General features: G+C 44.4%; 1 protein-coding gene across 1 annotated transcript in view; it reads right to left on the bottom strand.

Moving 5' to 3' along the window:
• PLEKHA1 (pleckstrin homology domain containing A1) overlaps nucleotides 1–7,447 on the bottom strand; it is a 58,929-nt gene extending 51,482 nt beyond the window's left edge. The window contains exon 1 of the mRNA XM_079698216.1: nucleotides 7,387–7,447. The gene's annotated coding sequence lies outside the window, so the exon portion shown is untranslated. The remainder of the gene's footprint in view (nucleotides 1–7,386) is intronic.
• Nucleotides 7,448–14,434: the final 6,987 nt, after the last annotated feature.

Raw genomic sequence — 14,434 nt, 5'->3', positions numbered from 1 at the left:
TACTAGTAAGGCTGTAAGAAAACAGTAACTCTCTTATATTGCTGGTGGGAATGCAGAACGGTACGACCCTACTGAGATGAATCTGGCACTATTTAACATGTGCATTTACCCTATGACCAGCAATCCTACTTGCTACTGTAATTCTGAAACAATTTTATGTCAATGATAGTACTTCAGGTGCATCATAGGACAATGTCAACATACTGATGCTATGATTATATTTAAAGTAAAATCAAACAAATTTTGTTATTAGGAACCTAGATTTTCACAGTAAGAGAAAAAACGTACAAATACAAATGGAAAAATTCTATACAATGCATCTGAATTAGAGTTAGTATGAACTCATGATCTTTGAAAATATGACAGTAATAGAAAATCATCACTTTGCAATTCCAATATAATCACTGATTTAAGCAAGAGTCTTCAATGAATACTAATACCACTAGAAAACAGGTTGTTAGGGAACAGAATATTCAGTCTCAAAATTTCACCCCAGTGTTCTTACCAATTACAAAGCGCAAAATGTACGTATATGTATCTTTACAGGGGTGAGATCTTATGGTCCCCACCTTTACCAAATGATTTAGCATCTAATGAATCTAGAAGCCAGGGACTAACGGATATCACTTCTCTCTAAATAGACCACACACTATATGATTCCACTGATCTGAAATATCCAGAATGAGCAAATCTATGAAGACAGAAAGTAGATTAGTAGTTGCCTAGGAGTATGGGGGATGGGAAGGAATGAAGAATTGCCTAGAGATGGGAGGGTACAGGGTTTCTCTTTAAGGTGATAAAAATACTCTAATATTTTTGACTGTGGTATTTTGTGCATTTTGACTGTGATAACAGTTGCACAGTTCTGAAAATATATTAAAAACCACTGAATTGCACACTTTGAGTGAATTATTCCTCAACCAAGCTGTTAAAAAAAAAAAGAATTATAATTGTCTTTTATCTTTCATTCCAGAGCACATCAGAAACCTTAAAAAACATTTCCTCTCCCAGACCTCTGAATGTTGTAGTGTCCCAGGGGATGGTCCACGGACCTCTTCTCTATTTATACTGAATCTCTTGGTGAGCTCACTCATTCACATAGGTCTAAATACTGCTATCTCCAGCCCTGGACACTCTGCTGGACTCCAGACTCATGTATACAACTGCCAACTCTATGGATCTACTTATGTACCTAACAGGCCTCTCACACTTGGCAAAGTGAGCCCAGATGTACCCCCTCAGCAATCTGTTCCCCTCTGTCCTTCCCATCTCAGTAAAGTCACTCCCTTCTTCCAGCTGTTCAGGCAAAATTTGGAGTCACACTTGATCAAGACTTTTTTCTCTCATTCCATGTCCAGTCCGTAAGCAAATCCTACTGGCTCCATCTTCTAAGTATATCCAGAATCCCACCATTTGCATTGCTGCCACTCTGGTCCAAGCCACCATCACCTCTTAGCTGGATTATTGCAAGGGCTTCCCTGCCCGCTTCACTCCATTTTCAATACAGCTGTCAGAGTGATCTCATTAAAACATATGTTCGAGTGTTTATTCAATATTTGCCAAGCAGATATTTAAAATTAATTTAATCCTTATAACGATTTTACAGATGAGAAAACCAAAGCACAGAAGATTTTAAAAATAACTTGTACGAGGTCACATGATTAGGAAGCCGCGGAGCCAGGATCCAAACCAGGGGAATCTGGCTCTAAAGCCCATGCTCTGCAGTACTATAAAATGTCACTCTGCTCAAATCTCTTCAACTTTGGCTGCTTACTAAAATTACCTGGGAGTTTTTTTGAAAATCCTGATGCCTAGATTAGAGCATCCAGACCAATTAAATCAGAAACTCTGGAGATGGGATCTAAGCATCAGTACATTTTTAAAGCTCCCCCAATAATTCCCACGTTCAGCCAAGGTTAAGAACCTCTGTTTTAATGCAATCCCATCTCATTCAAAGTAAAAACCAAAGCTCTTACAAAGACATACAGGCTTCACCTACCCCCCACCCCAACCTGTCCCAGTTCCCCCGCTTGATTACTCATCTAGTCACTGACGCCTACTACACTAGACAAGCTCTCCACTCGGAGCCTTGTAACTCAAAGGTCACTTTCTCAGGAAAGCCTTCTTGACGGCGCATCTGAAACTGCAAATGCTCCCAACTGTCCTGCCACTTCCCATCTCCCTTCCCCACTTCATTTTTCTCCTTAGTATTTATTGCTAACAAACAATATCAGTTACTTATTTCTTGTCTGTTTCCCCACACTGGAATGTAGGCTCCATGAGAGCAGGGACTTTTTTTCTATTTACTCGTGTTTCTCCAATGCCTAGAACAGTGGCTGGAACATGGAAGGGACTCAATAACAATTCGTTGAATGAAAAATTAAGGAACCCATAATTATTGCATCAAATATTAATGTGTAAGTTTCCAGACAGAAAGCCGCTTTTGCCTCATCTGATGAGAAATCATTTAGCAAACGATTTAATCGACTGGTTTGCTTAGATGATGGAAGGGAAAAGGTTTGATACTATATTTCTGTTTGGATTTATACTTTCAGTAAAGCTAGTATGAGGTAAGAACAGATAAAACTATGTAATTAAAACCTCCACAAAATCTATCCTTCAGCTTTACTTGTGCTCTAAGGGCGGAGTTAGACCATACAAACATTCATAAATTAACACACACAGTTAACACTTCATCAGTCAGGAACCATGAAGCAAGTCAAGAAAATAAAAACAAAACAAAAGTCAAAAAGAGAGAAAGAAAAGAAAAAAAATTAAATTCTGCACAGTGAGACTTCATTAGGCCCACAGGACTTCACTACTGAAGTCCTGATTAGATGCTGAATGAGACTAGTCTTGTCCCAAAACTGTCGACAAACACAAAGCTTAAGATATACAGACATCAAGGATCAAATACCTGTGGAGTCTGGCCCTGACACCCCACACACACCTCAGGGCTATGGTACTCTAATCAACGTCTTACCGTCATTCCACTCTACACGAGCAGCAGACAGAAGAGAGGGGAAAAAAACGACAAGTATTCCAAGTGTTCTGGGAGAAGGAAGGTGATGGTCACCCAAAAGCAGTGGTAGGGGGCCCCAAGAGAATCTTTCACCAAGATCAGAAGTGCCTACAAGGAGGACAAATTGTCACCTCTTTCTCCAGTTCAGTGTCTGCTTATGAAGTAGACTGAGTGACTGACCCTGTGCCTATTTGAGCAGGGGGACAAAGAGAATTGATGAGAAACGGCAGGGCACAGAAAGGGAGCAGACTTAAGCAGGCTGCCAGCCACCATTTGACATCAAAAGGAAGTAAGTTTCCAGTGGATTAAGTGTAAATTACAGAAGGTAGCTGGACTTGAGCTGTCTTGCTGTTATCAAAAAATCTGGCTGCAGAGAGAAACCCACCTTGCCCCCAAACACTCATAGGAACCAGCAAGTAGCTGAGAAGACAGAAATGAGGAGGAGGGAGTGTAGATTGGTAAAGGTTTACCCACAGCAAATTTCATATCCAGGGACTGTGCAGTGGGGAGTCTCCCTGCAAGATCTCACCAAAAATTCCAGTTTGGAAGCCTACCACTAGACATTAATGGCTCGCCACTGTTAATCAAGAAAAGGCTTTAATAACACCAGGTAAGAAAGAGTTGCCTTTTTTCATTTTTCTTCTAACTAGTCTCTATTCAAATACATCCACAAAGAGGGAAAAGAAAGAGGTATCCAGGGAGCATATCACAATCCCTCCCCACTGCAAGTGCTTCAGGGAATAAGTGGCCAGATACTGGGTTAAAGGAGGAGTGGAGCTTTAATAGGAGAAGGAAGGTTTAAACTGAAGTAGATTAGACTGGAGCTTTTAATAGCTGTAAATGATAGAAAAGCTACCATTTGCCCATGAAATCATGAGGAAGCAGGGAGAGGGAAGATCCAACAAAGCATAGTTGAAAGCAGTCAATGTTGAAAAACATAACTGTCTTCAATTTGTTCTCACCAAGCTCAGACTGCTGGACAACCTGACGACACGTGGAACAGCATTACTGTCCTCAGTAATGAGAGGCACACCTGGTGTGGAAATTCCCATGGGGGATTTACTGTACCCAGCAAGATGCTACATTAGAAGTCCTCTGAGACCACTTCCAATTCTAAGTGCCTGTGATTGTCCTTTCTTCAAGAAGAGGTTAAACTGAATCCAGAATCCAGATTTCAAGGGTTAAACTATTAAAGGCTAGGCTACCCAAAGGAGTAAAACCACAACTTTCTGAAGAATAAAATTATCAGACTGATAAGTCTGATAAGGGTTCCATGTAAGAAAGAATGTTTAAGACTTCAATATTTTTAAGACTCTAAAGACTTAAGTGTTAAAAAAAAAATCCTAAATGACTTTGATTTTTCTTTTACATTCAACAGAAATTCCAGTTCAAAGAATGTTTATGATTTAAAATCCTCAAAATACCATCTTCCTGAATCAAAGCAATTCAACTAATCAAAGGCTTACCAAAATAAACAGCAAGCACATGTTTGCTTAAATATCTTCTAGGAATTACAAACTCACGTGTTCTTTATCATACAGCAACTACTGGGAAAAAATATCACTCAGAGTTCAAATGGTTTAATGTCACTCATTAAGCATAACAAAATCCTATTGCTGCAACAAATACCAACAATTTTTATTTTTAAATTTAAAAAAATCCACACGTTTATGTTTCTAAAAATAATTAAGCACTGCAGACAAGCATCTAAAGCAACAGAAAGTTTCTACCCTAGGAACTCTTTTCTGATACCAGTCAATAAATTTCCAAATGCTAGGTACTTACGAATGGTCAAAAGAATTAAAACTAAATGTTAATATTTATCTCCTAATAAAGCCATTTTATTGTATCATTGCAGATCTAAATGAGAGAATCACCTTGAAATTTAAAATCAAATTTTAATATTATCAAAAGTAAAATGCTCAAGCATGTGAAAAAGTAATAAAGCTGAGGCAGTTACTGCTACAGAACTTGAAATTTTCTGTCTAATAAAGGCAGAGTGTGAGTAACTACTGTCACATCTGAATAATTACTACATTTTATTCAGAAAACTATTTATCTTCCTCGTTCTTAAATGACAGTTATTTAAACAAGAACAATTATTTAACGTCAAACAGTACGTCAATGTCAAAGCCCGACTTAAATTATGCTAATAAATTACTTCATGGATTTCATTCTGGATTACAAATTATCATCAGTAGAAGTAACTGTGGGTTTTGCAGTAGGAATGTAAGAACTTTCAGGCTTAAATAAAAGTCTTTTTTTTTTTAAGCTGCATTAAATGTTTTTTGAGAAAAAGCCCTATAAAAAGATTAAATGTTTCCATCTTTCCCAGGTTATTCTCCTAGGGGTCTTCAATATCACAACCTATATATTAACAACCAACATGTGAGTCTTGCCCACAGTGACTTTTTAAAGAAAATAACTCTATGCTATTCTTAATGTCCTTAAACAATTCTAAAACGGTCCTTCCGGCTTATGAACTCACGGCAGTTTCCTGACAATTGTATACTTATCCTGTTTTACTGTCTCTCCTAGTCTATGACAAACTCACATTTACACACCACGTCTTTCCTATTTTGCTACATTTGCTAAAACCAGGGGGGAGGGGAATACAAACCTGCTTCTTCCCCCCTTTCCCAAAAGCAACAATAAAAATACTAATTAACAAGATAAAATGAGGTATGAAGCAGTTTCAATGCATATAAATCCCATCTCCTTAATGTCACAAAGTTATCCTCTGCTTACCACAAAGGACAAATGCACGGCCATATCCTTTGATACAGGTACACTCTTCAAGAGAATCCTGTCAATGGATACACTGTAGGGTTTACAGCGCTATAAAATAAATTAACTATTAACTCAAATTCTGCTAAGCTTAAATACTCTTGTTTAAATACATAAATATTCTAAAATGTAACCTCCCCTGGGACGATATGGCCAAGTTAAGGATTTAAACTAACTCTACTTGGGGAAATATCTTTTGCCACAAATGTGTTACTATGAAAATTTGAGTATGAAAAGCAATAGGCTTTTTAGTCAGAATGAATCTTACTATTTTTTAAATAACAATTCTTCAAGTTCTTCTGTGAAAAAAACATTTAGCTTTACAAAATGATTTTTTCAAGTTTTTCTCTGAATCATATAAAGCTTACCCCAATTTTGCTGTAGAGTTTCAATGGCATTAAACTAATATAGAAAGTGTGTAAGCTGAGTGCCTGGGGGGAAATAAAGCAGAACAGATCAGTAGTTCTCGGATAAAAGACTATGGTATAAACCGCATGGTGCGCTACTGGTTCCAGTCGTTAAGCACACAGGAAATAAGATTTTCTAGTTAAAAAAACGAATTGACAAACGGCAACGACTCCGTTAAAGCAAAGAAAATCTTATCAAAACCAACAACGACCAATCATAAAATAAGAAAACAAGCATTATAGGATTGTAGGGTGAAATCGGAGGGGAAAGAAAATGGCCCAAATTGCCTGACTATATCTTCTATAACCTCCTCTAGGACCTGCCCCCAACAGAGCGATCGAGTTTCATTATTTAGGTGCCCAGCCGGGCGCAGATGCTCTGCTGTTGGGCACAGCATAACTAGAATTCTACCAAAGGCAGTAAACACGACTTTCATTATGACAACACTTTCCCCTCTGATGGTCTCTCCAGGAGGGTCAATAGAAAGCATCTGAAATAAACCACAAACCACTCAAGACGGTCCCAAAGCGGTGAGACTGGCAGCTGGTTTCTAAGCTTAAAGACCTGGGTCCTGGTCGCCTCCTTGGTCCTACTTGCGTGACCCTGGACAAGTCACTTCCAACTTTCGCACTGGTCACTGCACCATTAAGGTGCTAGGGTAAAGCACTAATACTGCAGGATGCTAGGGCACAGGGCGGAGTCGACTTCTGACTCGGCGAGTCCTAAAGTGAAAGCGCATTAAAATAATACAAGACGATGCCCTAGGCAGCTAAGCCCCCGTGAGCTCAGCCCTTAAGTCGAGCCATTCGACAGGCGTCGCCCGCCGGGAATCCCCCGACAGCTGGCCGGCCGGGCGTCCGGGAGGAGGGCGCGACGGTACTTTTTAGCAGAGCCACCGCACGGCTCCTCGGCGACAGCGACCGCCGCCGGGCTCCCCACCCTCCTCGGCCGGACGCCGCCGAGGGCCGAGGTCAGGAAAACAATAAAGGAAGGAGCCGCGGGAAGACGCCGCCGCCGCCCCCTCCCGCCGTCCAGAACTCGGCGCGCGCAGGTGAGCCGCCCCCGCGGCCTCTACCAGGTGCAGCCGCGCGGGCCGACCGGCCAGGAGAGAGGCCTCGGGGCGCAGCCCGGGACCCCGCGCCCCCCACTGCCCGCGGGCCCGCACTTACCAGCGCCCGCCGGTCCCTCGAGCCTCCCAGCTCGCTTCAGCCTGCGCCGCGCTCCCGGAGCCCGGCCCCGCTCACCCCGCCCCGGCGCGGCCGCGCTCCTCACGCCGAACTTCACGGCGGCCCTCGCTCGGGAGCACCGGCGCCGCCGCGGCCCCTGGTCCCACAGGCACCGAGCTGCCGGGAGCGGAGCCCACGACGGCCCGCCCGCGCACTGCGCACGCGTGCCCGCGCTGCCTCAGCCCCCAGACGGCGGCAGAGATTCCAGAGCGGGCACTCCCAGCCCGAGGAGACTACAAGTCCCGGCAGGCCCCGCGCGGGCCCTGGAGGCGTAGCGGGCCGGGTTAGGGGCGTCTTCCTGGTTCAGGGGCGGCGACCTCGGGCGCGTCGGGGAGGACCGCGCGCGGAGCGCTGGGCCCTTGCACTGCGGTGCATCCTGGGATTCGTAGTTTTCGAGGACCACGGGGCTTGGCTCGGGGTTGGAACTCAGGGTTCTCTTGTGTCACCGCCTAGAACTTACAGGCACAGGGATCTTTAAAAATAGGCTTCATTCGTTTGCAGATAATTTGTTTGCAAGCTGTCCCATAATCAGTCCAGGAAGTATAAATTCACAGGCTGCTGTGTGACCTGGGGAAAAACGCTTTACAGCTCTTTGCGCCAATTCTTCTAACAATTTCTCTCTCCCTAGAACTGTATCTGCACCTCCTACTTAATAGGACACGAGGCTTAGAGAAACTTAAAGAATAATTAGTCGAAATTCGATTCCAGTCGAAAGGCTGGAACATAAATATGTATTATCATAAATATTTATTCGTAAATATTTAACCTGTTTGTTGAGCACGTACCATGCCAAATCCCGTAAGAGGCACTAGACACACACTTGAGAACAAGATAGATGCCGTCCTGACCTCATGGAGTCTGCAGTCTGTAGCGGGAGTTAGTCCTTAAACTAGCAAGATAAATACAGATTTTAATGCAATGGAGAAGCTAAGCAAGTTAAAGAGATAGTGGGGGAGGAGGGGCTCTTTAGAGAGGGTGGTCAGGGAAGGCAGTCTGACGAAGTGATTTTTGAGCTGAAACCTGAAAAAAAGAATCATTCAGATACGCCAAGAGCTGGGAAAGGACTATATGCCACGGCTTTGACAGTGCATGGCACACGCTAGGCTCGCAATAAATATTTGTTCCGTCTGTGTCCTTCTTCCTTTCCTTCTCCATCAAAATATTTAGGAACACCTTTCAGAACATCCTTCCTATGCGAAGATGTACAGGAGACAAATCCATGTCCACAGTAGCACAAGCTGTACGTGTACAGCTGCTAGGACAGAAAACACAAGGTAAATGCCTACGAGCCTGGCGACATGGCTGGAACCTTGACTACTTAACCCCTTCTTTATTTGTGAACTGGGTCAAAAGTCTCAGCACTCAGCCTGGCCTCCTGACTCACTTCTGTTTATGAGGTAGAGAATCGGATTTGGAGTTTGCCTCCATTAGGATTCTAAAGGAAGCTTAGATATTATCTCATCAAAATCAGAGGTGGAGTGAAAAACAGCCCTAGACTTAGCTGTGGACACTTACCTTTGTGACCTTAGGCAGAGGGTGACACTTTACATTTCTGATGCTCAGTGACCTCAACCGCTCACCTTACAGAATGTTCTCAGAGTTTGATAAGCTGATAGAGGGGAAAACTGCTCTGCAGCCTGTGTGGAATGCTCCTGCCCTGGCTCTTTCAGACTGCTTGTCTTCAACATTTCCAGGATGATTGTTCTGTTATCTTTTGAGAAACCTTAGCTGTGTAGCCCTGCTGACAACTGTCTTCCCGAGGCCTCATTTCCTCATCTTTACAATGCTTGAAAGGATTTGGCCTCATCATAGTTTATAAACTGGCCAGAGCTGTTTCCTTTTGTCCACGCAGTGGGTTTTATTTTTAACTGAATGTGTGGCTAACAGTTAAAAATAGGGAGGTTTCACATAAAAACCCAGGTGTCACCTGCCTGATCTCTCTGGATATTTGAGCTTGTTATCCCTGGCTAGGGGGTCTAGAAGGGTCTCCAGCTCCAGAATCCTAGAAGATTCTAGATGGGATATTTGGGACATATTTAAACTTAAAAAAAAAAAAAGATTCCTTGTTTATCTGAAACTCAAATTCAACCTTAACGTCTTGTGTTAGATCTGAAAACCCTAGCTCAGAGATCAGACCACTGAAGCAGAAAGCTCTCACTCCCTCCAGATGGGACCCAGAGGGGATCTTTCTCCTGAGTGTTACTATCATTAGACATCACTGACCGAGTGGTTTTAAATTATTCCTTTGCTCTTTTTGCTTAACAAGCCCCAAAGGTTGTTTGATATTGACAATCACATTTACAGACAATGAGGAAAGCCAGAGAAGTGACTCAAGTTGCCCAAGGACACACAGCAAGGTCAGGGCTACTTTGAGGTTGCAGTGTAACCAGAACCTGTTAGCATCCCTCTGTGTGGAAGGCTCTGGATCGGCCAATAAACACAATGAGAAAAACAAACAAACAAATAGAAACAGAAAAAAGAAAAAACAAACAGAACAAAACAAAAAAACACTCTCTGCTTTTCCTCTGGTCTTTTTTTGGATGGAGAAGTTTATTACATAACAGTACTTTCCGTGTTATTTAAAAAAAAAAAAAAGTATGTGGAATATTCCCTTATTGAAATTACAGTCTGGGAGCAAACCGAGAACGTTCAGGACCCACAGACGGCATTGAGGAATGCTGGAATATTCCATGGATACTTGTCATCTGAAGAAAAGGGAGAGGACTCTGAATTCAAGAATCTGCAGTTTACCTTTAAAACATCCTTGTCGGGCTTCCCTGGTGGCGCAGTGGTTGCGAGTCCGCCTGCTGATGCAGGGGACACGGGTTCGTGCCCCGGTCCGGGAGGATCCCACATGCCGCGGAGCGGCTAGGCCCGTGAGCCATGGCCGCTGAGCCTGCGCGTCCGGAGCCTGTGCTCCGCAATGGGAGAGGCCACAACAGTGAGAGGCCCGCGTACCGCAAAAAAAAAAAAAAAAAAAAAAAAAAAAACATCCTTGTCGTCGTCATCATCCTGCCTTGCATGTGCAAAGCACTTGTATGTTTCCAGCAAAAATATTTATTGAGCCCCTTCTGTATGCTTACATGCTGGGCCCTGGATCCTCCAGACAGGCATTAGCCCCTTTGACAACACAAATTAGAACAGTGAAATCAGGAAAATGATCCAAAGTCACAGAAAGGGACTGAGCACTTGACTTTCCCTCCCCTCACAGGCACTTCCTAGCTCCTTCCCTGCTCTATTTTTTTTTAATTTATTAATTTATTTATGTATTTTTGCTATGTTGGGTCTTCGTTTCTGTGCGAAGGCTTTCTCTAGTTGTGGCAAGCGGGGTCCGCTCTTCATCGCGGTGCGCGGCCCTCTCACTATGGCGGCCTCTCTTGTTGCGGGGCACAGCCTCCAGACGTGCAGGCTCAGTAGTTGTGGCTCACGGGCCTAGTTGCTCCGCAGCATGTGGGATCCTCCCAGACCAGGGCTCGAACCCACGTCCTCTGCATTAGCAGGCAGATTCTCAACCACTGCGCCACCAGGGAAGCCCCCTGCTCTATTTTTTCTGCTTTACTTTTTTTTTCCTTAGCAATGATCACGTTCCCACACATCATATATTTTACTTTTTTATCTTGTTTATTTTCTGCGTGTCGCACTAGAATGTAACGTCCACACCCACAGGGATTTTATCTGTTTTGTATCCTCAGTGCCTAGAACAGACATATGTGTTGAATGATGGATGCCACCAGCCCCCTTTATGAACAGAGTCAGAATCAGAAGTCAACAGAAGGAGCAACTCCAGCAATAAACTTCCGGTTTTTACTAGAAATCAGAATGCAGAGAGAACAAGAATCAAACGTGAATCAAACATTCTCTGAACCCAGATTTCTTCCTCTCTTATTCCCTCCAGAAACTGGGTAGCAGAGAGTTAAAGACAGCTCTTTCCTATTTTTCAGTGTAAAAATGAAACTCACACCCTGGGAAGGGAGTTGGTGGGGTTGCTTTTGAGGTTAAGGAGTCAGAAGAGTGGCCCTCCCATGTACCTGGCCTTAGCCAAGCCATAGGAAGGGTGATTCTCAGTTATCACCCAGGATGGGGTGGGATTAGGTGACCAGCCCAGAATACAGATCAGGTGACTGATTCTCCTTCTGGAGCTAATGCTCGTGTCCCAGGGCTGGAACACAATCCTCCTTCGGGGAGGAGCTCTGAGGGACCGTCCATATGCCATGCTTACTGAGGCACAAGAACAGGATTTCCAAACAGGTCAGCAACCAATCTCGAATTCCAGGCTCACAGAGGAAAAAAAATCGAGGGTCAGGAGAGATGATTGCCTCCAAGACCTTTAGAGAGCAGGACCACCTGCCCTAGGTTCACTTTCCTGCCTTAGGACGAACAGGCAACAAAAAAGGGAACCTGGCACTGAATATCGCCTGATACCACAAGACCCCTAAAGGTCCCCAGCAACCCACGTGATCTCTGGGGTCTGGTGAGGTTCCAGCCCCATCAGACACCCCAGTTAGGTCATACATTAATTATCCTGACTACATGTGGCAGGTCTGGGATTCTGGGAAGCCCTAAAATTGTGGAGCACACAATGCCTGTATCTTCCAAGCACGTGGACTCTTGCTCCAAACCTGAAAAGGAAGATTTTCTGAAGCCAAGGTGCATGTCCAGGGCCACAGCCGGGTAGCTAATTGCCATACTGAAGTGGGGAACATTCAAGAGGGTGAAGGGCTCTTTCCAGACAAAGCTGGGGGAGGATGTGGGAATGAGTCCATCTTGGGCTCTGGGAATTCCTCCTCAGACCCCGGCAACTCACCTGTCGAATGCTAGCCAAGCTCCTCCTCAAGTCAGAGGCCAGTGGTTTCTCTCATCCATCTTGCCGTCTGTCCGAAGTGTTTGTTTACATTCGACAAGAGCCAGTGCCTCAAGTGTTCGGGAAGGCTGACGTGTGCCGTGCTGTGACCCCCAGGGGAAGGGAAGCAGAGGTCACAGCTTCCACCAGCTGACCCTATGGACACAAGCAAAAAGCCTGGTCTACGGAGTCCATCTGAGCTGACTAGCCATGACCTTGAGGCTTGTTACCTTATTTCTCTGAGCCTCAACATTTCCTCATCTGTAAAATGGAGTTGATAACAATTCCTACTTCACAGCCTCTGCATACATCTTAAATGAAATAATGCACATAAAGCTCTTAGCCAAGTGCCTGGCACACATTACTGGCTCCATCAATAGTACCTTGTTTAGCCCAATTCCTGAGCCCACCTGAGCAAGGTGGATGACACATTCAGAGTCTCTCACCTGGGCAGTGGGTATGCTGTGGACCGCCCACATATCTGGATGACCAGGATAGAAGTACTCATTGTGGTCTAGGACCTTGGGAGATTTGATACGGCTGGGGAGCAGGGTGCTGTGGATATGGTGCTGGGGAATAAGAAGGGCCTGATTTGGAAGGACCCAGGATGCCAGTCTTGGGGGAATGTGATGACTGATTTTATGTTTCAACTTGACTGGGTTAAGGGATGCCCAAATAGCTGGTAAAACATTATTTCTGGGTGTGTTGATGAAGGTGTCTCTGGAAGAGATTAACACTTGGATCAGTAGACAGAGTAAAGAAGATCACCCTCTCCAATATGGGTGGGCACCATCCAATCCGTTTAAGGCCTGAGTAGAATGGAAAGACAGGGGTAGGGTGAATTCACTCTCTCTACTTGAGCTGAGACATCCATCTTCTCCTGCCCTCAAATATTGGACCCCTGATTCTCAGGCCTTTAGACTCATTCTGAATTATACCACTGGTTTCCTGGCTCTCCAGCTTGTAGACAGCAGGTAATGGGACTTCTCTATAACTATGCAAGACATTTCCTATAATAAACATCCTACCATAATTCTACCTATCTATCTACCCATCTCCTATTTGTCTTTTTCTCTGGAGATCCCTGACTAATACAGGGGGACTTCAATTTGCTTTCCCAAGTACCCCACACCCCCTTTTCCTGGCCACAAAAATACATAAATATAAATAGATTAGAGCAGGATTGTGATGACTTCTTCATCATTTTCAATTATCTTCGCCCCTTCAGAAACATTCCACTTTCACCTGGAACCACCCCCCCGGCCCCTCCCCCATCAGCAGACCTAACAGCAGGGCAGCTCTAAAAATAGCTTGCCTTCCGGACCCCCTGGCAAGTAAATGCATCTTTGTTCTCCGCTGGCATTTAATAACTGTACTTTATGGTGAAACAAAAGCTGTAATCAGAGTCCAACAATGGAAGCTGCAGCCAGCGCTGAACAATACTCAGAATTCCCATGGTGATCCCCGCCCCCAATCCGCAGCTGTGAGAACCAGAAGTCTCAAGCATGAATTCCATTCACAATTATTTGCCTGGTCCTAGTCCCACTGCGGCTTATTCGAATCAACAGCTTTCCTGCCTCCTCAGCGGGGGTTTCAGGGCTTTCGAGAAGCTGAAAAGGGATGCCAAGCTTGAGCCCCTGCCAAGAGCAGCCCGTGCAGGTGTGCACGAGGGGGCTGGCCCTGAGAAGTCTGCATGGTCGCTCGGTGACAGGGCCAGACTGCCCCGAGGCTGGAGGCTTCAGCAGCTGTCTCAGAACCAGCAATTCATGCAAGACTTCCTTCAGATAAAAGAGAGCTTTGCACTGATTTTCTTATCCAGCACTGCAGTCTGTGCATTCCAGGATAAGCCCAGCAGCTGGCTTCTCCTGCCAGGTTCAAGTCCTAGAACCTCGGACAGAGAAGGTCTTTAAGAGGGACTATTCCAGTGGGTCTCAAGCCTTGTTGCATGTTAGGATCATTGGGAGTGCTTTAATAACATTCTTAGGACAAGACCCCATCCCAGACCAATTGAATCAGAATCTCTGGCAATGAGGAATTGACCTTAGTGTTATTTATTTCTTTTTTCTTTTGTTTTGTTTTGAAGTATAACTTAAACATAGTGTTATGGGCTGAATGTGTCCCCCCAAAATTATATGTTGAAGCCCCCATTCC

The sequence above is a fragment of the Hyperoodon ampullatus genome (assembly GCF_949752795.1).
Source record: "Hyperoodon ampullatus genome assembly, chromosome: 1".
NCBI classification, from domain to species: Eukaryota; Metazoa; Chordata; class Mammalia; order Artiodactyla; family Ziphiidae; genus Hyperoodon; species Hyperoodon ampullatus.
The sequence above is the reverse complement of the archived record's forward strand: the minus strand, read 5'-3'. Positions and strand labels throughout refer to the sequence as shown.